This window comes from Acartia tonsa, chromosome 4, assembly GCF_053477335.1.
Source record: "Acartia tonsa isolate MP-2025a chromosome 4, ASM5347733v1, whole genome shotgun sequence".
Lineage (NCBI taxonomy): Eukaryota > Metazoa > Arthropoda > Copepoda > Calanoida > Acartiidae > Acartia > Acartia tonsa.
In genome coordinates this window covers 41,747,291-41,771,968 of record NC_137263.1, presented here as the reverse complement: position 1 = coordinate 41,771,968, position 24,678 = coordinate 41,747,291, and the positions used below count along the sequence as shown (strand labels likewise).

The 24,678-nt window shown below is 36.6% G+C and overlaps 1 protein-coding gene across 5 annotated transcripts in view; it reads left to right on the top strand.

Moving 5' to 3' along the window:
* The first annotated feature begins 2,202 nt into the window (after positions 1–2,202).
* LOC145317278 (anoctamin-7-like) overlaps positions 2,203–24,678 on the top strand; it is a 162,238-nt gene continuing 139,762 nt past the window's right edge. For all 5 annotated transcript variants that reach the window (XM_080158287.1, XM_080158288.1, XM_080158286.1 and 2 more), the window contains exon 1: positions 2,203–2,409. The gene's annotated coding sequence lies outside the window, so the exon portion shown is untranslated. The remainder of the gene's footprint in view (positions 2,410–24,678) is intronic.

Genomic DNA, 24,678 nt, shown 5'->3' with positions numbered 1-24,678 from the left:
CATCACCTAAAATTTTATTCATTTACTGTTTCCTTTATGCTGGATATCGTGTATAATTTAATAGATAATATTATACTTTATTACAAAGGATTTACTAAATAGCTTTTTAATGTATAATCATTTCTAATTATACAGCCCATTAAACATTAGTTAGGGAGTATTTCAAACGATTATTATAATAAGAAAAATTAAATTTAATCGCCTGTCAAGAGCGAGTTTTTTTTGTGTCGATTCCCAAAACAGAATCATTTTTAGTGGATTAAAAAATATAGAATTATAAATTTTATTAATATTGACTGTGATTTATATCAACCTATCTGAAATCTAGGACATTTTACACAAATGGCCAAAACTGAATAATCAGATTATAAATGTATAAAATTCGAAACAAAATTGTAAGTAAATTTGTTGAAAAACTGCTTAATTACAGAATAATGATTAAGGACATACTTACATTTCTAGAACTTGATTATAGAGAGGCTATGCTTATAACATTGTACTTTGTTATCCTAGGAATCAGTATTCCAAAAATCAGTTCAATCGAATAATCATATAACATAAAAAAAATTAGTTGGTAAAAAAGTAAACAATCAACATGTTTAAAATTGACTTAAGGACATTCTGGTAATGATTATAGAGTTGCTACGCTTTCTAAATCTACTACAGAAATCACCATGCAAAGTTTAAAATTAATAGAAAAATTCGAACATGCCTTAATTAACGAAAAAGGCTATTCGTTCCCGACGTACGGACAGACTGACGGACGTACGGTTGGACCGATCCTAATTATAGAAAAGCTTCGCTTTTAAAAATATATCTGTGTGTACAAAAAAAAAATTGTGCCTACTCCAAAAGCAATAACAGCATGGGCAATATTAAGTAGATCTTTCCAGATTCAATATTTGTTCTATATAAGAAGATATACCTTTAATACAAATATATAACTATTTATTTTATCACATTATATATAACATACATATTTACAGTACATTTATATTAAAGCCAAAATTTTCTTACTTTTTTCTTCATGTTAAAGTAGTATAATATATCTAAATATAAATTGAAAAATAACGATTACATTTAATGTTTTGGTATATCAGCAACTCTTTAACCAGAATTTGTATGTCCGCCCGTCTGTACGATTTCTCAGCTATTTTAAAAGATAAACTTCTCATTTTTGTTTATTTAGACATACTTACATTTTAAGATTTAATCAGATGCTACTCAAATCCTGGTATTTACACAAAGAAGTATGAACGCACATTGGAACCCTAATTGAAGAAAGGAGACGCTCTTTAAAAGGTGAATTAGATGGTGATAGTCCAAATTCCATATATACATAATGGTATGCCAGAAAATAAAGTTAGGCACGGACAATAACCCGTATATCGATGGTGGACCACCTAGAACCCCTCAAAGCCCCCCCCCCCCCCCCCCACCCCCGTTTATTTTTCAACTAAGAATCATTTAATGTGTTTCTATCAGCTAAGGTTAGGTTAGATTATATTACAAATAATCACTTAAAATTGTGTGTTTAAAAAGATTTAAAACGTATTAAACTTTAACCATTATTTCAATAGATTGTAATTGAACTAATATATTTTAAATGACTGAACTGCGAGTGTAACTTGTTTCTCAAGTCTAAAATGCATTTTCTTTTCATTTGTTTCAAAGGGAATGCAATCTTCCCTAACCTCTGTGGAAAATTCTGACACCGTTTTCAACTTTTATTTCAATCCATCATTTGCGAAGGAAAATATATAATTTTCCTCTAAGCTTTGTTTTACATTTTATGTTTATATATATTACAAAGTACAGTTTTATTGAATAAAAAGAAAACTAAATTTAGTTTTATTGTACATCTAGTGTGAAGATATATAGTCACATGAGTACGACTATGTACGTAAGTATGGCTGTGTACATGTAAATTATATTTCGTACATGGAATAGTTCGAGTGAAGGGATGAAGACAGATCGTGTAGAGTGGTGGTAAGGTATCAATACAGAAAAGGCAGATTCACCGCACCATCCCCCCGCCCCCCTTTTACATGCATTTTCACCTCTCATCCACCTCCGACGATGTGACTACCAACCTTCCCAGTGCTTGTCCCCCCGTCCACCACCACACACCCACCGCACCCACTACCCCGCGCAAGAAAGGGTAAAAACTCTCGCGGGAGTGGATGAGCCCCGAGGCAGGTTGGCAGTTCGGATACACCATCTCAGGTTGCAATACTAGAGTAAGGCTGTTAAAAACATTGTGACTATCTATCTATCACATTCATAATAGTTAGAAAAAATGTTCAACTTTCATAATCTACAACTGTGAATTTTAAAATGAATAAAAACCATTACAAATTTAGATTAGATTAAGAATTCTAAAAAGAGAAGCTTTTTAAAGCAAACAAGGTAATTTTTATCAATAATAAAATCTAAATACAAAGTGTCTTTATTATTAGACAATATCATTTTTATATAATCTATTATCAATGTCTATCTATTGGTTTATTGAGAAGTAACTCTGGTACCAGAGAACTAGGTACTTGCCAGCTATAATAGACAGCCAGACATTAATGGATACTAAACATTTCGTGATTATCACAGCAGATTTCAAAATTAATGTTGACTAACGGGGGAAATATGGGGGAAGGGGATTTATGATAGAGTGTTGGACACGGGGGAGGGGGGTAAAGACCTGTTGGTTTTACATAATATAAATTATTATGCAACTAATATGGTTTGTGGGGTAATTAGCCTTTACACAGGGATTTACCATAATTATTAATGTTTCCAGCCTTCTGTTTGTGTTTATTATGTTTACTTTTATAATCATGTGTAGCAACAGTTTAGACACAGCTTCTCTTGGGTAGGCAAATATTAGTAGAGGGTAATCAGTCAAAAATGTCTATACATGCGTCTATTAATAATATTTTTTCTATTGTTTGGTTTGTAAAACAAAAAGCCGTGTCAAGGCCGAAAAATCAATTTGTGTATTATTTCGATGATTATAGTGGTATTTGAGTATGGTAATTTGATTAATATGTCCACTGTAATGAAATTCAGTGAATGCAATGACAGGGCAATGGACAGTTAAAAAATCTTCCGTCTTATTTTTGTAAAAAAAAACATTGGGAAGTGGATAAAACTAGCCATCATTGATTTTCCCCTACCTTAATAGATTTAAGTTAAGAATCTCCAAAACAATAAGATATATTAAAAAATAATATCAAATGCTTTGTTTAGTTCAAGGTGCTCTAAATTTAGATTTAAAAATTTTCTTACCAATGCAATGCAATGTGGTTTAATTTTAATCAACCAGCATTACGTAACAGCTCTCAGTCTGTATGAATTTTTTTCTAATTGTTTAAAGGTTTTTAAGTAACTATCTTTTATCTACTTCGATTGATGCGATATTTTTATTTTGTTTAAACAAAATATTTTGTATAAAATTACTAATCATCCTATTCACTTGTACTTAAAAATATGGATTCCAAGAAAAATTGGTTTAATTAGCATAAGCGAAGCATCTCTACAATGTAGTGCATATTAATCATCCGGTTTTAAGTAATTTAGTGATACATTTTTATAGAATTTTTGTTAAAACTTTAAAAATAATGTTGAATGTTAAAAGAGTTGTTATTCTATAGGTTCATTTGTCTGTAAAGTTAGAATTACAGATAGACCGAACAACTATAAACATTGTAGATTAGCTTCGCTTGTTGTCATGTTGTTTTATGAAAAGACGTGTCTAGTTAATGAGAAAGAATTGTCTTATGTAATATTGTGTATAAAGAATAGACCTGGGGAGTCTGAAAGGCCATTCTGATGAATCTATAGATGCATATTCGGTCAGAGTTAGTCCGGACATTGCGGGTTAATCAGTGAGAGAGGGGTCATTGTACTGTGAATTATACTGGAACCCTAAGTTTTATAGTTCTCTAATTCGTTGGCTTCTAATCTATTTAATAAAATCTTGATTGGTTGGTTCAATCGAGCAGGCTATTTTAAGTTTTTAACTTTTCAACCAATAATTTCAATGTACAGAAAGGGTAATTTTGTTGATCATATAAATTGCCCTCAACATTTCTGCAAGTCAAAAATTATTTGTTTTCCGAATATACCTTTTATTGATGGGAGATAAAAAAATGTTCTTCTGTAATCTACTCATATACAATATTATACATACAACACATATTTAGTTTTATCAGTGGCATGTGTCCTAGATAAAAATTATATCAACACATATTCATATCATAAACATATTAATAGAAGCACAACTACTCGATGACTAAGTCTATTTTGTTCGTCAGTCCATATTACAGTAACTTAACTATATTGGCTGTATCTGTATATTGTTAAGAATTTTAAAATTCGATTTTTGTCAGGTTTTATTTGTTTTTGATGGTTATTGATGTGCTACTAATTGTATAAAATATGTATATGTGTATACAAACATTTTTTTTAACAATCATAATGAAAAAAAGCTGTTCGGCATGTACTTTGCTTTCATTTTCCAGCTTTTCTATAATTAGGGTTGGACCGTCCTTACGTCCGTCCAAATATCCATGACTGTTAGATCTCTTCTTTAGACATGTTATAAATGTCCTGTCGATTTCAAACTTTGCATGATTATTTTTAAAAACAGTTAGGTAAGATTTAGAAAGCATAGCGATGACACGCTACCTTTGGATATGCTTGTATGTTGAGTGGAGTGAATTATTCAGTGAGGGAAGCAAAAAAGCACATCAAAATATGATGCTGTGAGTATTGGTGCAAAAAATATGACGTAACAAAAAAAATTAGCCAATGAGAGGCCACTATAAATTTTACCATTGGTCAATAACGGCATCTCATTGGCTAATTTTTTTGTTACGTCATATTTTTTGCACCAATACTCACAGCATCCAAAATATGAGTAAAATAAGAAATACCCCATATCTAATCTATAGAAAGACGTATTATGAAACCAAGGGAGTCCATTTTTTTGATTCTTTTGGGAGGGGAATATTTAAAAATAAATCTTTTGGGAGGGTAATTTTTACATCATAGAGGCAAAGACGTCCAAGCTTTTTAATTTTTTTTTTTTAAGGGGGGGGGGTTAAAATTAAAAATAAAAATTGTTGGGGGTGTCTACAGCACCCCAAATGATTTTTTTTTTTGGGGGGGGGGTAATCACCGCTCCCCCCCCCCCTTGGACGTCTCTGTATGGAACAATAGACTTTCTTTGAATTGATGTATCTGGCATACTCAGCAATTTTCATTTTCAAAAGATAAAAATACTTTTTTCTCTTAGGATAAAATTATTAAATATAAAAATTCATTTCTTGTGAAAAGCAATATCATTAGTCACATTGTATTAAAGTACAAACAAAAATCGCTTCAAACTACAGAATTAGAGAAAAGATACCTTTATTTTTCTAATTTTATTTTATGGAAGCTTTACATATCTTCCGGAATTTTCTATGAATTTCTTGAAAATAGAATATTGGTTTTAGACAATTTATGCCTTTTTTTTATCCCTTTAAAGAGCTCCTTAGATGCCAAAGAGAAAGCCCTATAGTAATACTACAAAGTAGTAAGACAATAACAAAAGATTTTCCATATTGGCAACACTGATTTAGTTTTTATCTTTAGGGAAGTTTTTTATTAGTTTCAAGTTGGTTTTAGACTATTTTTCAAGGTGCGAATCTTCTTTCGTGTGTTTATTTTTGACAAAAAATGACGTCATACAATACAAATTACCAATGATAGGCCAATACACATACAAAATTACCAATGGTAGGCCAGTTTACATTTTAATTGACCAATGGTAGGCCAGTATGACGTCATTTGTTATAGACACATTAAAAATCTTCCAAAAAAGTTTTTATGTTTAATGTAATAACATTTGTTGTTTTATCATTATTCTCATCAAAAAAAATGCATTACTCTATTTGTGGATCATAAACTAAATACAGTAAGGTCTTTTTTCATTACCACTTTTTGGTTCTTACAGCCAAACAGCTGTACCGAAAGTAAATGTTGACATTACATTACAATACACGGGTATAGTCCTTTCCATGACATCGCTCCATATGGGGCGATGATTTTCTATAGCTCCTTCAAGGAGCTATAGCATAGCCTCTTATCATATGGAGCGATGTGAAAGCCCCTTTTAAGGAGCGTTCATATCGCCCCTTATGATAAGAGGCTATGCTATAGCTCCTTCATGGCCTCTTAATAGCTCCTTTGAAGGGGCGTTAATATCGCCTCTTATGATAAGAGGCTATACTATAGCCCCATGATGGCTCCTTCATAGCCTCTCCATCGCCCCTCCGTAGTCCCTTACCTTAATTTATATAACATCCCACTTGATGGCCCCTACATCGCTCCTCCATCGCCCCTTCTCCAAATTTATATTACATTGTACTTTGATGGCCCCTACATCGCTCCTACATCGCCCCTTCATCGCTCCTACATCGCTCCTTCATCGCTCCTTCTCCAAATTTATATTAAATTGTACTGTGATGGCCCCTACATCGCTCCTACATTGCTCCTTCATCGCTCCTACATCGCCCCTCCATCGCTCCTCCATCGCTCCTTCATCGCTCCTTCTCCAAATTTATATTAAATTGTACTGTGATGGCCCCTACATCGCTCCTACATCGCTCCTTCATCGCTCCTACATCGCCCCTTCATCGCTCCTTCTCCAAATTTATATTACATTGTACTTTGATGGCCCCTACATCGCCCCTCCATCGCTCCTACATCGCCCCTCCATCGCTCCTTCATCGCTCCATCTCCAAATTTATATTACATTGTACTTTGATGGCCCCTACATCGCCCCTCCATCGCTCCTACATCGCTCCTTCTCCAAATTTATATTAAATTGTACTGTGATGGCCCCTACATCGCTCCTTCATCGCTCCTTCATCGCTCCTACATCGCCCCTTCATCGCTCCTTCTCCAAATTTATATTACATTGTACTTTGATGGCCCCTACATCGCCCCTCCATCGCTCCTACATCGCCCCTCCATCGCTCCTACATCGCTCCTTCATCGCTCCTTCTCCAAATTTATATTAAATTGTACTGTGATGGCCCCTACATCGCTCCTACATCGCTCCTTCATCGCTCCTACATCGCCCCTTCATCGCTCCTTCTCCAAATTTATATTACATTGCAACTTGATGGCCCCTACATCGCTCCTCCATCGCTCCTTCATCGCTCCTACATCGCCCCTTCATCGCTACTTCTCCAAATTTATATTACATTGCAACTTGATGGCCCCTACATCGCTCCTCCATCGCCCCTTAATAGCCCCTTACCTTAATTTATATAACAAAGCTCCTATATGGCCTCTCTATCGCCCCTTAATAGCCACTTACCTTAATTTATATAACATAGCCCTACATAGCCTCTCCATCGCCCCTTAATAGCCCCTTACCTTAATTTATATAGCATAGCCCCTACATAGCCTCTCCATCGCCCCTTAATAGCCCCTTACCCTAATCTATATAACATAGCCCCTACATAGCCCCTTCATCGCTCCTTCTCCAAATTTATATTACATTGTACTTTGATGGCCCCTACATCGCCCCTACATCGCTCCTCCATCGCTCCTTCATCGCTCCTACATCGCCCCTTAATAGCCCCTTACCTAAATTTATATAACAAAGCTCCTATATAGCCTCTCCATCGCCCCTTAATAGCCCCTTACCTTAATTTATATAACATAGCCCCTACATAGCCTCTCAATCGCCCCTTAATAGCCCCTTACCTTAATTTATATAACATAGCCCTACATAGCCTCTCCATCGCCCCTTAATAGCCCCTTACCTTAATTTATATAGCATAGCCCCTACATAGCCTCTCCATCGCCCCTTAATAGCCCCTTACCCTAATCTATATAACATAGCCCCTACATAGCCCCTTCATCGCTCCTTCTCCAAATTTATATTACATTGTACTTTGATGGCCCCTACATCGCCCCTACATCGCTCCTCCATCGCTCCTTCATCGCTCCTACATCGCCCCTTAATAGCCCCTTACCTTAATTTATATAAAAAAGCCCCTACATAGCCTCTCCATCGCCCCTTAATAGCTCCTTACCTTAATTTATATAACATAGCCCCTACATAGCCTCTCCATCGCCCCTTAATAGCCCCTTACCTTAATTTATATAACAAAGCCCCTACATAGCCTCTCCATCGCCCCTTAATAGCCCCTTACCTTAATTTATATAGCATAGCCCCTACATAGCCTCTCCATCGCCCCTTAATAGCCCCTTACCCTAATCTATATAACATAGCCCCTACATAGCCTCTCCATCGCCCCTTAATAGCCCCTTACCTAAATTTATATAACAAAGCTCCTATATAGCCTCTCCATCGCCCCTTAATAGCCCCTTACCTTAATTTATATAACATAGCCCCTACATAGCCTCTCAATCGCCCCTTAATAGCCCCTTACCTTAATTTATATAACATAGCCCTACATAGCCTCTCCATCGCCCCTTAATAGCCCCTTACCTTAATTTATATAGCATAGCCCCTACATAGCCTCTCCATCGCCCCTTAATAGCCCCTTACCCTAATCTATATAACATAGCCCCTACATAGCCTCTCCATCGCCCCTTAATAGCCCCTTACCTAAATTTATATAACAAAGCTCCTATATAGCCTCTCCATCGCCCCTTAATAGCCCCTTACCTTAATTTATATAACATAGCCCCTACATAGCCTCTCAATCGCCCCTTAATAGCCCCTTACCTTAATTTATATAACATAGCCCTACATAGCCTCTCCATCGCCCCTTAATAGCCCCTTACCTTAATTTATATAGCATAGCCCCTACATAGCCTCTCCATCGCCCCTTAATAGCCCCTTACCCTAATCTATATAACATAGCCCCTACATAGCCCCTTCATCGCTCCTTCTCCAAATTTATATTACATTGTACTTTGATGGCCCCTACATCGCCCCTACATCGCTCCTCCATCGCTCCTTCATCGCTCCTACATCGCCCCTTAATAGCCCCTTACCTAAATTTATATAACAAAGCTCCTATATAGCCTCTCCATCGCCCCTTAATAGCCCCTTACCTTAATTTATATAACATAGCCCCTACATAGCCTCTCAATCGCCCCTTAATAGCCCCTTACCTTAATTTATATAACATAGCCCTACATAGCCTCTCCATCGCCCCTTAATAGCCCCTTACCTTAATTTATATAGCATAGCCCCTACATAGCCTCTCCATCGCCCCTTAATAGCCCCTTACCCTAATCTATATAACATAGCCCCTACATAGCCTCTCCATCGCCCCTTAATAGCCCCTTACCTAAATTTATATAACAAAGCTCCTATATAGCCTCTCCATCGCCCCTTAATAGCCCCTTACCTTAATTTATATAACATAGCCCCTACATAGCCTCTCAATCGCCCCTTAATAGCCCCTTACCTTAATTTATATAACATAGCCCTACATAGCCTCTCCATCGCCCCTTAATAGCCCCTTACCTTAATTTATATAGCATAGCCCCTACATAGCCTCTCCATCGCCCCTTAATAGCCCCTTACCTTAATTTATATAGCATAGCCCCTACATAGCCTCTCCATCGCCCCTTAATAGCCCCTTACCCTAATCTATATAACATAGCCCCTACATAGCCTCTCCATCGCCCCTTAATAGCCCCTTAACTAAATTTATATAACAAAGCTCCTATATAGCCTCTCCATCGCCCCTTAATAGCCCCTTACCTTAATTTATATAACATAGCCCCTACATAGCCTCTCAATCGCCCCTTAATAGCCCCTTACCTTAATTTATATAACATAGCCCTACATAGCCTCTCCATCGCCCCTTAATAGCCCCTTACCTTAATTTATATAACATAGCCCTACATAGCCTCTCCATCGCCCCTTAATAGCCCCTTACCTTAATTTATATAGCATAGCCCCTACATAGCCTCTCCATCGCCCCTTAATAGCCTCTTACCTTAATTTATATAATCCTTACCTTAATATATATAACATAGCCCCTACATAGCCTCTCCATCGTCCCTAAATAGCCCCTTACCCTAATTTATATAACATAGCCCCTACATAGCCTCTCCATCGCCCCTTAATAGCCTCTTACCTTAATTTATATAACATAGGCCCTACAAAGCATCTCCATCGCCCCTTACCTTAATTATATAACATAGCCCCTACATAGCCTCTCCATCGCCCCTTAATAGCCTCTTACCTTAATTTATATAACATAGCCCCTTCATAGCCTCTTCATCGCCCCTTACCTTAATTTATATAACATAGGCCCTTTATGGCTCCTGTACAGCCTCTGTAATTGTATTGCCCCTTCATTATAGAAGGTAGGGCATTAAGGTAAGGAAGGAATGTGACCCTCTACAGTTTTAAATTTAAGTTTTAAAAGGATGACAAGGATGACAACATTTATAAAAGCAAAGCTCTGAAACGGTAGAAAAAAGTTTAATGAACATTAATAATGTAGAATGTCAGAACTGAATAGTCAGAACATAAATTTAAAATTCGAAACAAAATTGTAAGTAAATTTATTGAGAAATTGCTTACATGCAGGAAAATGCTTAAGGACGTACTCACATTTTTGGACTTGTTTATAGATATGATTCGCTTATAACATTCTATTTTGTTGTCCTAGGAATCAGTATCCCAGAAATCAGATTAATCGGATAATTTTGATACATAAAAATTTGTTGTAAGTTAATAATTAGTATGCTTAAAATGGACGTACGGATATTCTGATAATGATTATAGACTTTCTAAATCGTACCTTTCTACTACAGGAATCACATGCCTAAATTAACGAAAATAGCTAACCGTTACGGACGTACGGACTGATCCTTAATATAGAAAAGCTTTGCTTTTAAAAAGTTAAAAAGATTTTTTGAGGGGATGGGGTAATATTTTTCTTGGGGTGAATTTTCTGGGAGGGTGGAGATACCCTCCCTCGAAATAATTATAAACCCTCTATGAACTTAAAAGAAGCTTCACTGTAAAGGAGAACCATATAGGTTCAGCGGTTAGCTTTTCTACAGACAAAAAAAGATTACTACTTTATATAATAGGTTATGAAAAAGGAAAAAAAAGCAAGATAACAAGGATAACAACATTCACAAAAGCAAAGCTCTAAAATCAGGAGGTCAAACATAAATTTTGTTAAAATTAGCGTAAATCTATAATACAAAGTAGAATGATGTCTGTCCATCCGTCTGTCTGTCTGTTTGTCCGTCTGTCTGTCAGTCCCTTAAGATCTCGGTAACCACTGAACCGATTATATTCTACTATTCAGGGATTATACCTACTGGTCCTGTGGTGGTTTTAGGCTATTTTCTTGGGGGGTGGGATACCCCCAACCCCCCCAAAAACAAAAAAATCCCCCCCCATTTTTTTTTTTGCTGAAGATTTTCTTGGTCCTATTACGAATTTCGCCAAAAAAATTTTTTATCACCTCTTGGGGTAAAGCCCCTAGAGGCTAGGGGCGAATCTGCTAGTATAGAATATAGTAAAAGGGCATAATTTTATTTTTAGTATTTGATTATAATACTAAACCTTGTTGTCCTAAGAAACATTACTCCAAAACCCAGATGAATGGGACAATGATATTATACAAAAAAAATGGACGTACATACTTTCTAGTAATGAATATAGTATTGTACCCAACTGTTATAGAAATCATTCTGCAAAGTTTGAAATCGATAGGATATTTATAACATGTCTAAATTAAAGAAAATGTCGTCTAACCGTTTGGACGTACGGACAAACCAATCCTTACTATAGAAAAGTTTCGCATTTAAAAAGGAAAATTATAATGAAAATATAATGAATTAATAAAATAAATATAAATAATATAATAACATAATGAAATAAAGAAAAATAAATAAACTAAGAGAATGAAATTTTTTAGTTAAATAGAATATTGAATAAGGATCATATAATGGACAAACAGACAAAGTAAGTTATAGAGCAGACTTTAAGAGAATATGCTATTACTCAAAGATTATCACGAAACCTAAGTCTTTTGAAGCATAATTGAGAGACAGACAAAATAATTTATAGACTGGATATACATATGTCATGGGAATATTCACTAAAAATCTCAACAGTCTATCTTTAACAATAGCAGAGAAAACCACATGCTTAACTTAATGAGAAGAGCAATGACGAAAGGACTAACCCTAATTGTAGAAAAGTTTCTCTTTTAACAAAAAAAGTATTTTTTTTGGTCTGAAGCTTAAAAATTTCATAAACTGACTAAATTCTCCATTTAAGGGAAGCTTCACATAGGTCATGGGATGGTTTTTTGCTATTTCATTTTCAGATTTAAGCCCCTAATTGGTTTAGGCTATTTTTCTGCCTCCTTACATTAAAAAGAGCGCAGCTGCAAGTGAATAAGAAAAGAGAAATATAAAAGAAGAATACATATTATCCTATTATATAAAGTAGTAAAACATAAACAAACGTTGGAGTGGACAAACCTAGGAATGGGACAATCGTCGGAGTGGACATTGCTTATGTAAAACGCAGGAGTGTCTTTAATTTTATTTATAAGATAAAAATCTTTCAAAACAAAAAAAAAATCTTGAATATCTTTTCTCACAGACTGAAATTTTAAAATCAGTCTGACAGTTTTCCAAAGTAGGTAAGTTCTATCGAAAGGCAAAGGTTTGAAACAGATAGAACATTTCATTAAACTAAAACATATTTTTTTCTCACATTGTTTACAACTGTCAAATATGTTTTTTTATATGCCTAACCCCTGCAGGGGGCTTATTTGTATATTTATATCTTAACCTAACCTAACCTGTGTAGAAATAACTAAACAAATGTTGTTGAAACCTAATTTTTAAGATATTATAGACACTTCTGCGTTTTACTTATATAATGTCCACTCCGACATTTGTCCGAAATATCCTGCGTTTGTCCACGTTAGTAAGGCTTTCTGTTCTGAAACTTAAGATCTCAATAACTACTAAACAGATTGCGCTTTCTATTTCAGGTAAGCTTAATATTTGTCTTGTAATGGCTTTAGGCTATTTTATTTTAAGTCGAGGGATGGTTTTAGGCTATTCTATTTTAAGTCCTGGGAAGGTTTTAGGCTTTTATTCATTCCCCTTTGAATACAGAGCCAATAGATGCTGGGGGCGTAGCCGCTAGTCGATATACAAAGTTTTTTTTTGTCTGTAGCAAAGGATCTCGTTTGCTCCTAAACCGATATGATGTATGTCTGTCTGTCTATATCGTAGGATCTTGCTAACCGCTGAGTCCTGAGATGATTTTAAGATAGTTTATTTTTTTTCCTTATAATAAAATAACAGGATATTTGTCCATAAAAAGCGAAGCAATATCTTAATTTTTGTTGTTGGAACTGTTATTCAGTTGATTATACCGAGGATCTAAAGGAATAAGACAATGGCCGATAAATTTTTATCCTTCCCTAATAACGATACACAAAATTGCAACACTACAACCAAAATATGACAAAAGTCCCCAAAGTTTTGAGCCAACGAATAAGAAAACTTCATTATAAAACTTTGGAGACTATTGTAAAAATTGCCTAATGTTTCCTTTCTCCCTGAGATTATACAGACTATCCTTAAACTAATATTTACATTAAAGTAACAGGATGTTTATCAGTATCAACTGAACCGATATGCTTCTCCTTTACATTGAAGCTTATTTTACTCGCAGGAAAAGTTTTCATTTTGGGGAGGGGACCAACACTTTCAGCCCCCGGAAGGTATCACTTCCCTTAAATTCTTAACCTTCCCCCTCCCCCCCCCTCTCCACCACATCTATTCATTAAAGTACTCCTAGGGTCATCTATGGGATTAGCCGTTAGTGACTTAAAAATAATTCAAGTGCAATGATATATTTACCAAATTAATACGATAATTTTGTATACATTTTTTATGAAAAAAAATTATTTTGCCAAAGGCAGCCAAAAAATAAGCAGCAAATATTTCAAAAATGCTCTGATAATCAGAGATCTACAGGGATAAGACGAGTGTCGATAAAATGATATATATACATATATACAGTGTGTTTTTTTATGAGAACTTTTTTGAAAGCAATTTTACCTTACTTATAGTTATCAGAATTTAATGATTAATGGCTTATTCTCTTCTTTTTTTATAACCTTTAATAGAAAAGCAAAAAATATTTCAGTTTTTATTCAAAAAGTACAGTAAATTAAAAAATTTAAATCTTAGGTGTCAACATCTAAAAATGGTTTTAGTGCATTTTTCTTATAATCTACCTTTGCAAGAATGGCTGCAAAACGCTTCAAAGTTGAGATATAGAGCTAAAAATTTATATAGATACTATTTGTGACATGTACTAGAACATTTTGAAATTTGAAGGCCATATCTCAACCAGGGAGGGAATACTGGCCCCCCAATGTACTCCCTCCATTCTTGGAAAGGGTAGAAGATTTGAGCATTAGAAAAATGCGCTAAAACCATTTCTCGTATTCATTTGAATCCGGTGGATAGGAACCGGTTCTCATCCATACGAAAAAACTATGTCTAGCATCGTATTATATCCAGCTTTCTACGAATATAGATATGTACAATCATAAGATTAAACCCAGTTTTTTTAGCCGGTGCCTTCGGCACCTCGGGGCTAAAAAAACTAGTTTTAATCTCATAATTGTACTTTCTATATCCGCGGAAAGCCGTTTATAATACGATGCGAGAAATAACTATTTTAGATGTTGACACCCATGTTTTGAAATTTTGAATTTACTGTACTTTTTAAATAAAAACTGAAATATTTTTTTGCTTTTCTGTTAATGGTTATAAAAAACGAAGAGAATAAGCCATTAAATTCTGATAACTATAAGTAGGGTAAAATTGCTTTCAAAAATGTTCTCATAAAAAAAAACACTTTATATATATGTATGTTTATATATTAATTATTCCCATTGATGATTCACAAAATTACCCCTTCTTTAGTTTAGAATTAGTGGTTGAAACATTTAGACACTCAACTTAATGAACTAAACAATCACTAAACAATAAAAAGTCCCCAAGGTTGTTAATCTAACGAATAAGAAAACGGTATTATAAAACTTTGGAGACTAGACAGCACTCTTGGATAAGCCAACTTATAACACTTTGGGAACTATCCCAATCCTCCCTGGCGAAATGACAATGAGATTTTTTGGTAAATTTGTGGCAAACTTTATTCTTAATAAATTAGCACTTGCCAAAATTATACTGGAGAGATATTTCATTGAAGAATAAATCTTTTTTTTTGCCCAAACTTTTCGTCAGCCAATAATAACAGATAAGTTAAACATTGTAAAAATAATATAGTAACTTAACTCGAGTTGTCGAGAAATTAGGTCCTGAGATGGTTTTAGGCCTGGAAAGGTTTATAACAATTTTATCTGTATTTCTTAAAATAAATTAACAGAATCTTTGTCTGTATGTATGAATGTCTGTCTGTACCGAAGGATCTTGCTAACCGCTGAACCAATATGGTTCTCCTTTACAGTGAAGATTCCTATAGGTCCTGAGATCGTTCTCCTTAATAGGGTAGCTTCTCATAGGTCCTGGGGAGGTTAATAACTATTTTATTTTAATCCTTATAATAAAGTAACAGGATCTTTGTCTGTATGTATGTCTGTCTGTACCTTGCTAACCACTAAACCGACATGGTTCTCCTTTACAGTGAAGCTTCCTATGGGTAATGAGATGGCTTTAGGCCATTTTATTTTTAATCCTTATAAAAAGTAACAGGATCATTGTCTGTATGTATCAAAGAAGATCGCTAACTGCAGAACCGATATGGTTCTCCTTTATAGGGTAGCTTCCAATAGATCCTGGGAAGGTGTATAACTGTTTTGAAGGAGGATATAAGGGGCTATTAAGGGGCGATGGAGAGGCTATATAGAGGCTATGTTATATAAATTAAGGTAAGGGGCTTTTAAGTGGCGATGGAGGGCTATTAAGGGGCGATGGAGAGGCTATGTTATATAAATTAAGGTAAGGAGCTATTAAGGGGCGATGGAGAGGCTATGTAGCGGCTATGTTATATAAATTGGCTATTGAGGGGCGATGGAGAGGCTATATAGGGGCTATTTTATATAAATTAAGGTAAAGGACTATTAAGGGGCGATGGAGAGGCTATATAGGGGCTATGCTATATAAATTAAGGTAAGGGGCTATTAAGGGGCTATGTTATATAAATTCGGGTAAGGGGCTATTAAGGGGCGATGGGGAGGCTATGTAGGAGCTATGTTATATAATTAAGGTAAGGGGATATTAAGGGGCGATGGAGAGGCTATGTAGGGGCTATGTTACATAATTAAGGTAAGAGGCTATTATGGGGCGATGGAGAGGCTATGTAGGAGCTTTGTTATATAGATTAAGGTAAGGGGCTATTAAGGGGCGATGGAGAGGCTTTGTAGGGGCTATGTTATATAGATTAGGGTAAGGGACTATTAAGGGGCGATGGAGAGGCTATGTAGGGGCTATGCTATATAAATTAAGGTAAGGGGCTATTAAGGGGCGATGGAGAGGCTATGTAGGGCTATGTTATATAAATTAAGGTAAGGGGCTATTAAGGGGCGATTGAGAGGCTATGTAGGGGCTATGTTATATAAATTAAGGTAAGGGGCTATTAAGGGGCGATGGAGAGGCTATATAGGAGCTTTGTTATATAAATTTAGGTAAGGGGCTATTAAGGGGCGATGGAGAGGCTATGTAGGGGCTATGTTATATAGATTAGGGTAAGGGGCTATTAAGGGGCGATGGAGAGGCTATGTAGGGGCTATGCTATATAAATTAAGGTAAGGGGCTATTAAGGGGCGATGGAGAGGCTATGTAGGGCTATGTTATATAAATTAAGGTAAGGGGCTATTAAGGGGCGATTGAGAGGCTATGTAGGGGCTATGTTATATAAATTAAGGTAAGGGGCTATTAAGGGGCGATGGAGAGGCTATATAGGAGCTTTGTTATATAAATTTAGGTAAGGGGCTATTAAGGGGCGATGTAGGAGCGATGAAGGAGCGATGGAGGAGCGATGTAGGGGCGATGTAGGGGCCATCAAAGTACAATGTAATATAAATTTGGAGAAGGAGCGATGAAGGGGCTATGTAGGGGCTATGTTATATAGATTAGGGTAAGGGGCTATTAAGGGGCGATGGAGAGGCTATGTAGGGGCTATGCTATATAAATTAAGGTAAGGGGCTATTAAGGGGCGATGGAGAGGCTATGTAGGGCTATGTTATATAAATTAAGGTAAGGGGCTATTAAGGGGCGATTGAGAGGCTATGTAGGGGCTATGTTATATAAATTAAGGTAAGGGGCTATTAAGGGGCGATGGAGAGGCTATATAGGAGCTTTGTTATATAAATTTAGGTAAGGGGCTATTAAGGGGCGATGGAGAGGCTATGTAGGGGCTATGTTATATAGATTAGGGTAAGGGGCTATTAAGGGGCGATGGAGAGGCTATGTAGGGGCTATGCTATATAAATTAAGGTAAGGGGCTATTAAGGGGCGATGGAGAGGCTATGTAGGGCTATGTTATATAAATTAAGGTAAGGGGCTATTAAGGGGCGATTGAGAGGCTATGTAGGGGCTATGTTATATAAATTAAGGTAAGGGGCTATTAAGGGGCGATGGAGAGGCTATATAGGAGCTTTGTTATATAAATTTAGGTAAGGGGCTATTAAGGGGCGATGGAGAGGCTATGTAGGGGCTATGTTATATAGATTAGGGTAAGGGGCTATTAAGGGGCGATGGAGAGGCTATGTAGGGGCTATGTTATATAAATTAAGGTAAGGGGCTATTAAGGGGCGATGGAGAGGCTATATAGGAGCTTTGTTATATAAATTTAGGTAAGGGGCTATTAAGGGGCGATGTAGGAGCGATGAAGGAGCGATGGAGGAGCGATGTAGGGGCGATTTAGGGGCCATCAAAGTACAATGTAATATAAATTTGGAGAAGGAGCGATGAAGGGGCTATGTAGGGGCTATGTTATATAGATTAGGGTAAGGGGCTATTAAGGGGCGATGGAGAGGCTATGTAGGGGCTATGCTATATAAATTAAGGTAAGGGGCTATTAAGGGGCGATTGAGAGGCTATGTAGGGGCTATGTTATATAAATTAAGGTAAGGGGCTATTAAGGGGCGATGGAGAGGCTATATAGGAGCTTTGTTATATAAATTTAGGTAAGGGGCTATTAAGGGGCGATGGAGAGGCTATGTAGGGGCTATGTTATATAGATTAGGGTAAGGGGCTATTAAGGGGCGATGGAGAGGCTATGTAGGGGCTATGCTATATAAATTAAGGTAAGGGGCTATTAAGGGGCGATGGAGAGGCTATGTAGGGCTATGTTATATAAATTAAGGTAAGGGGCTATTAAGGGGCGATTGAGAGGCTATGTAGGGGCTATGTTATATAAATTAAGGTAAGGGGCTATTAAGGGGCGATGGAGAGGCTATATAGGAGCTTTGTTATATAAATTTAGGTAAGGGGCTATTAAGGGGCGATGGAGAGGCTATGTAGGGGCTATGTTATATAGATTAGGGTAAGGGGCTATTAAGGGGCGATGGAGAGGCTATGTAGGGGCTATGCTATATAAATTAAGGTAAGGGGCTATTAAGGGGCGATGGAGAGGCTATGTAGGGCTATGTTATATAAATTAAGGTAAGGGGCTATTAAGGGGCGATTGAGAGGCTATGTAGGGGCTATGTTATATAAATTAAGGTAAGGGGCTATTAAGGGGCGATGGAGAGGCTATATAGGAGCTTTGTTATATAAATTTAGGTAAGGGGCTATTAAGGGGCGATGTAGGAGCGATGAAGGAGCGATGGAGGAGCGATGTAGGGGCGATGTAGGGGCCATCAAAGTACAATGTAATATAAATTTGGAGAAGGAGCGATGAAGGGGCTATGTAGGGGCTATGTTATATAGATTAGGGTAAGGGGCTATTAAGGGGCGATGGAGAGGCTATGTAGGGGCTATGCTATATAAATTAAGGTAAGGGGCTATTAAGGGGCGATGGAGAGGCTATGTAGGGCTATGTTATATAAATTAAGGTAAGGGGCTATTAAGGGGCGATTGAGAGGCTATGTAGGGGCTATGTTATATAAATTAAGGTAAGGGGCTATTAAGGGGCGATGGAGAGGCTATATAGGAGCTTTGTTATATAAATTTAGGTAAGGGGCTATTAAGGGGCGATGGAGAGGCTATGTAGGGGCTATGTTATATAGATTAGGGTAAGGGGCTATTAAGGGGCGATGGAGAGGCTATGTAGGGGCTATGCTATATAAATTAAGGTAAGGGGCTATTAAGGGGCGATGGAGAGGCTATGTAGGGCTATGTTATATAAATTAAGGTAAGGGGCTATTAAGGGGCGATTGAGAGGCTATGTAGGGGCTATGTTATATAAATTAAGGTAAGGGGCTATTAAGGGGCGATGGAGAGGCTATATAGGAGCTTTGTTATATAAATTTAGGTAAGGGGCTATTAAGGGGCGATGTAGGAGCGATGAAGGAGCGATGGAGGAGCGATGTAGGGGCGATGTAGGGGCCATCAAAGTACAATGTAATATAAATTTGGAGAAGGAGCGATGAAGGGGCTATGTAGGGGCTATGTTATATAGATTAGGGTAAGGGGCTATTAAGGGGCGATGGAGAGGCTATGTAGGGGCTATGCTATATAAATTAAGGTAAGGGGCTATTAAGGGGCGATGGAGAGGCTATGTAGGGCTATGTTATATAAATTAAGGTAAGGGGCTATTAAGGGGCGATTGAGAGGCTATGTAGGGGCTATGTTATATAAATTAAGGTAAGTGGCTATTAAGGGGCGATAGAGAGGCCATATAGGAGCTTTGTTATATAAATTAAGGTAAGGGGCTATTAAGGGGCGATGGAGGAGCGATGTAGGGGCCATCAAGTTGCAATGTAATATAAATTTGGAGAAGTAGCGATGAAGGGGCGATGTAGGAGCGATGAAGGAGCGATGGAGGAGCGATGTAGGGGCCATCAAGTTGCAATGTAATATAAATTTGGAGAAGGAGCGATGAAGGGGCGATGTAGGAGCGATGAAGGAGCGATGTAGGAGCGATGTAGGGGCCATCACAGTACAATTTAATATAAATTTGGAGAAGGAGCGATGAAGGAGCGATGAAGGAGCGATGGAGGGGCGATGTAGGAGCGATGTAGCAGCGATGTAGGGGCCATCAAGTTGCAATGTAATATAAATTTGGAGAAGGAGCGATGAAGGGGCGATGTAGGAGCGATGAAGGAGCGATGTAGGAGCGATGTAGGGGCCATCACAGTACAATGTAATATAAATTTGAAGAAGGAGCGATGAAGGGGCGATGTAGGAGCGATGGAGGGGCGATGTAGGGGCCATCAAAGTACAATGTAATATAAATTTGAAGAAGGAGCGATGAAGGGGCGATGTAGAAGCGATGGAGGGGCAATGTAGGGGCCATCAAAGTACAATCTAATATAAATTTGGAGAAGGAGCGATGGAGGAGCGATGTAGGAGCGATGTAGGGGCCATCAAGGGACTAAGATATATATAATAGTGAAGGGGCCATGAAGAGGCGATATTTAATTAAATAGCCCCTTGGGATAAGAGGACATATCATCTCCTCTTTAGAAGGGGCGATAAAGGAGCGATAAAGGATCATTTAATCGCCTCTTAGGGCAAGGGGCTATTAAATCGCTCCTTTCAAGGAGTCATAACATCGCCTCTTGTTATATGGGGCTATTAAATCGCTCCTTTCAAGGAGCCAATACATCGCCCCTTGTCATAAGAGGCGATCAATTAAAATCATCGCTCCATATGGAGCGATGTCATGGAAAGGACTATACCCCAATACACATATAAAGACATGCAAAAAATATAGAATTTACAGTATACTTTACGAAAATGACCGGTCTTTAAAACGCTCCTGCCCCCCTTCCCCCTCTAATGAAGTTGTATATTTTTTGTTTTGTTTCAGTGATCTTTATATATTTTAATTTTGTTGCAGTTACTTAGATCAAAGACCATTTACCGACATTCGTCCTATTAAGTGGATTTTAATTAAGCCGAAAAATCATAAATATGAATTATGAAGCATGCAGTTACAGAATCAGAGGGTATTCCCATGTTTGAATTCGCTTTGAGCTTCTTGTAAATGTTTACTAGTTTAGATCTTGGCTTTTCAAGATTCATTGTTATCAGCTTGTACCAACATCTAAATTGATTCGAAAAACAATCACGAAACATATACGTGATTTTAAGCTGTCGTTGGGGGGGGGGGGGGTTAGGGTGGGCTACACATAGAAAAATTGACGACCTTTTTATCAGCCCCCAAAATACTATTTTAGATTTTTTTTGCTTGTTGGTTAAACTTTATTCCTGCTTGTTATGTTGAATTAAATATGGGCCTACAAAGGCCCTTTTTCGTGTATCTGAGATGATCCTTATATGCTTGTGTAACAATACTTTGGATTCTTCTAATTTACTTATAGACCACTATACTTTCCCCTCTCATATTTTTCATTTTTGCCCAGATATATTTCTTTCTAGGTCCTGTGGGAGACTCTAGCCCTGTAGGGCTCTTCTACTCTTAACTGAATATAACCTAACCTAGAATAAGCTAAATTTTGAAAAAAATGCGTTTGTGGTCCTTGTGCGCTACTAGGGAAACCCCCCACTAACACTACTTAAACCCTCAACCCTACTTTGATATCCTTTGTTAGGTGGGGGGGGGGGGAGATAGTGACCCATAGACAAAAATAAGTATTCTACCAATTCTTTTTGTTTGAAAAGAAAATATAATTTGCGTATTCTCTTTGATTTTTTTTTTTCAAATTTCAATGTGTAATATGTTTTGTCTTCACAAGTAAGGCAAAATAAAGCTAGAATTTTTGTATCTTATTGCATTTCATTGTAAATCTTAAAAATACAGAATTAAGAACTGAAATATGCATCTGTGAAATGTCATAGTAGGTAATTATCAAAAAGTAACATTTTGCTAAAATTAATAAGTAAATATAACATTTTATAGTTATAATTTAATAGCTCAATTTAATTTAGAAAATAATTAATGCCCTCAACTGACAAGACAGTTAAAGTACTTTCAGTGGCTTTCGATGCTAACAAATGAAAGAATATAACGCATAAAATATGCAAATATGCCCTTTCCCCCTTTAAACCTTTTTAATGATTCAACATTAGACTTTAGCCAGATTTTATTTGTAGTGCTCAAGAGAGGTCTTATTGTCGACAGCTTTTAAACTAAATGAGGACATTCTGTCACTTTTATCAAGGTTCTATGATGTCGACAAACTACTGAAAATTGTATGTCATCTAAATATTTTCCAGGTTTAACAGGGAACCTTACCGCTCTCAACCCTACCCAGACATTTCAAACAAAATTGAAAAGGCCGCGCCTCATGTTTTCAAACAAAAAACTAACTTCTAGTTAACTTTGGCGTCTTCCCCAAAAGTGCCTAATTATCACAAAATACCCCCCTCATACTAGTTTGAAATAAATTCAAATTTGGGGAGGAGTGGGGAGATTTTAGTTTGTTTGTTTATATCTTCATTTCTTTAGGTCTGGTTAGGTTAGGTTATAATGTGTACTGGGTAGCCCCACAGGGTCAGGTCTCCATGACAAGGTTATATAACGGAAAAAAACTACACCCTCTTTTATTTCCTATTCATTTCAGGAGGGGGTTAAGTGCTCGACAGAAACTTTGAGGGAAAGCATGAATTTTCAGTTGCAAAGTTCATCAGTATTTTGTTTGTTTGTTTGTTTAATGAGATAGTGCAGTTTGATTAATTCGCCGCTTAAAAAATAATACATAGTTGCTACTATAGTTTTATACTTCTTTATATCAATGAAGGTACACAAAAAAAGTTTATTAATAGACTTCACATTGTCATTTAGACTAATACTTAAAAATAAAATAGTTTTTATATTGGCTTCCTCTAGAATATAGTAGTTCTGAGCTCGATCTTTAAATCGTTTATAGGTGATTTAAACCGGGGCGATTCATTTGGCGCACCATCAAATTATTAATATCAATCTTTAAATCGAATTTGCATGGGCGATTTGAATCGGGCAGTGGCGCGGGCCGGCGCGGCAACGCCACTCACCGAGTGGCATTGCCGGTTTAAATCGGGGTGATTTATTTAATAAATAAATATTTTTTTTTAATTACTTTAATATTTTATTGCAAAACTATTGTGAAAACATTTTTATAGTTATTTTTAAAATATATTATATATTAATGTTTTATATAAAATACCATGCTGACACGGAATTTTACATAAAATGCCTTACTGACACGGCTTATGTTAAGTTGTACTAGCGCGGATCGATATTTTAATGAGTGTTGCAAGCGATTTAACAACACCGCGCCGAAAATCTTTTAAATATCAATGTTTTATAGGCGCGCTGTGGCTAACCACCAGCGCACCTACAAATCACCTCTGAATCGCCCCGATTCAGCGCACTATAAAAACGATTTAAAGATCCAGCTCTGTATTCGAGAGGAAGGGATTACGCAGTAAAATAGCATAAAGCCATCCAGGGAATAAAGTGAAGCTATCCTACAATCAAGAACTCATTTGGTTCAATGGTTAACGATATCTTAAAGGACAGACAAAAACTATATTTAAATAATATGATTTAATTTTGACAATTTAATGCAGTGTTGGCCAGAAAACTTAATTTTTTCAAACATCAGACCTTGGTCGAAATAAGCCTAACAATAAAACTTTCCTTATTACCCAATTAGCTTTGTTTTTTCTTTCAACAGTTCATAACACAGTTAATGATACTTTAAATTAGACAGAAATAATTTTTGTTTTATTTTGGGTTTTTAATAATATTTTTATTCTATTATACAGGAAAACAGTTATATTGTACGTATTTTTTTCTTCTCCTAGTTAGATATATAATAAATGCGTAGGTTTTAAGCTATTTCTGTAACGGGGGTGTTGTTAGTAAGTTCTCCATATAGTATTTAAACACTCCCCCTGTATTGTTATTGTACAAAAAATTACTTAAAATCCAATCTAACGTTAAAAATACCAGGGATGAAGGGGACAATAGACTATTTATTACACTAGTCCCAAAAGTTGTATAATTATGTTTTCTTATTCGTTGGCTCACAAACTTTGGTGACCTCTATCGAATTTTAATTTGAGTGTCCAAACGTTTCAACTGCTCTGATTGTAATCTACAGAAGGGGTAATTTTGTAAATCGTCATTGAGGATGTACATCAATTTAACGCTCATCGTCTTATTCCTTTAGATTCTTGGAGAAAAGAGTTAAACTACGTTCCTAGGCTCTTAGTACAGTTTAAAGAGAGGGAATTGGGTATGAACTCGACCTTTCAATTTAGTTTCAAGTAATTGTAATTGGTAGATGCAATTTCTAGGGGCGATTTCTTTTGGGAGGATAGAGGTACCGATACACTACTTCAAAAACTCTCCCGGAACCTGAACTGTAAAGAAGAGCTATAAAACATAAAAAACATTTATTCAGTGACAGATTACGCCCCGTCTTACGAAGCAGTACATACAATAGTACACCAAGCTACTGCTTAGTACCAGGTGTACTTTACAATTTTTCATAATATTTATAAATTTAAATTGCATGACTAACACTAGATGTTATGTGTGGCACTGATTAG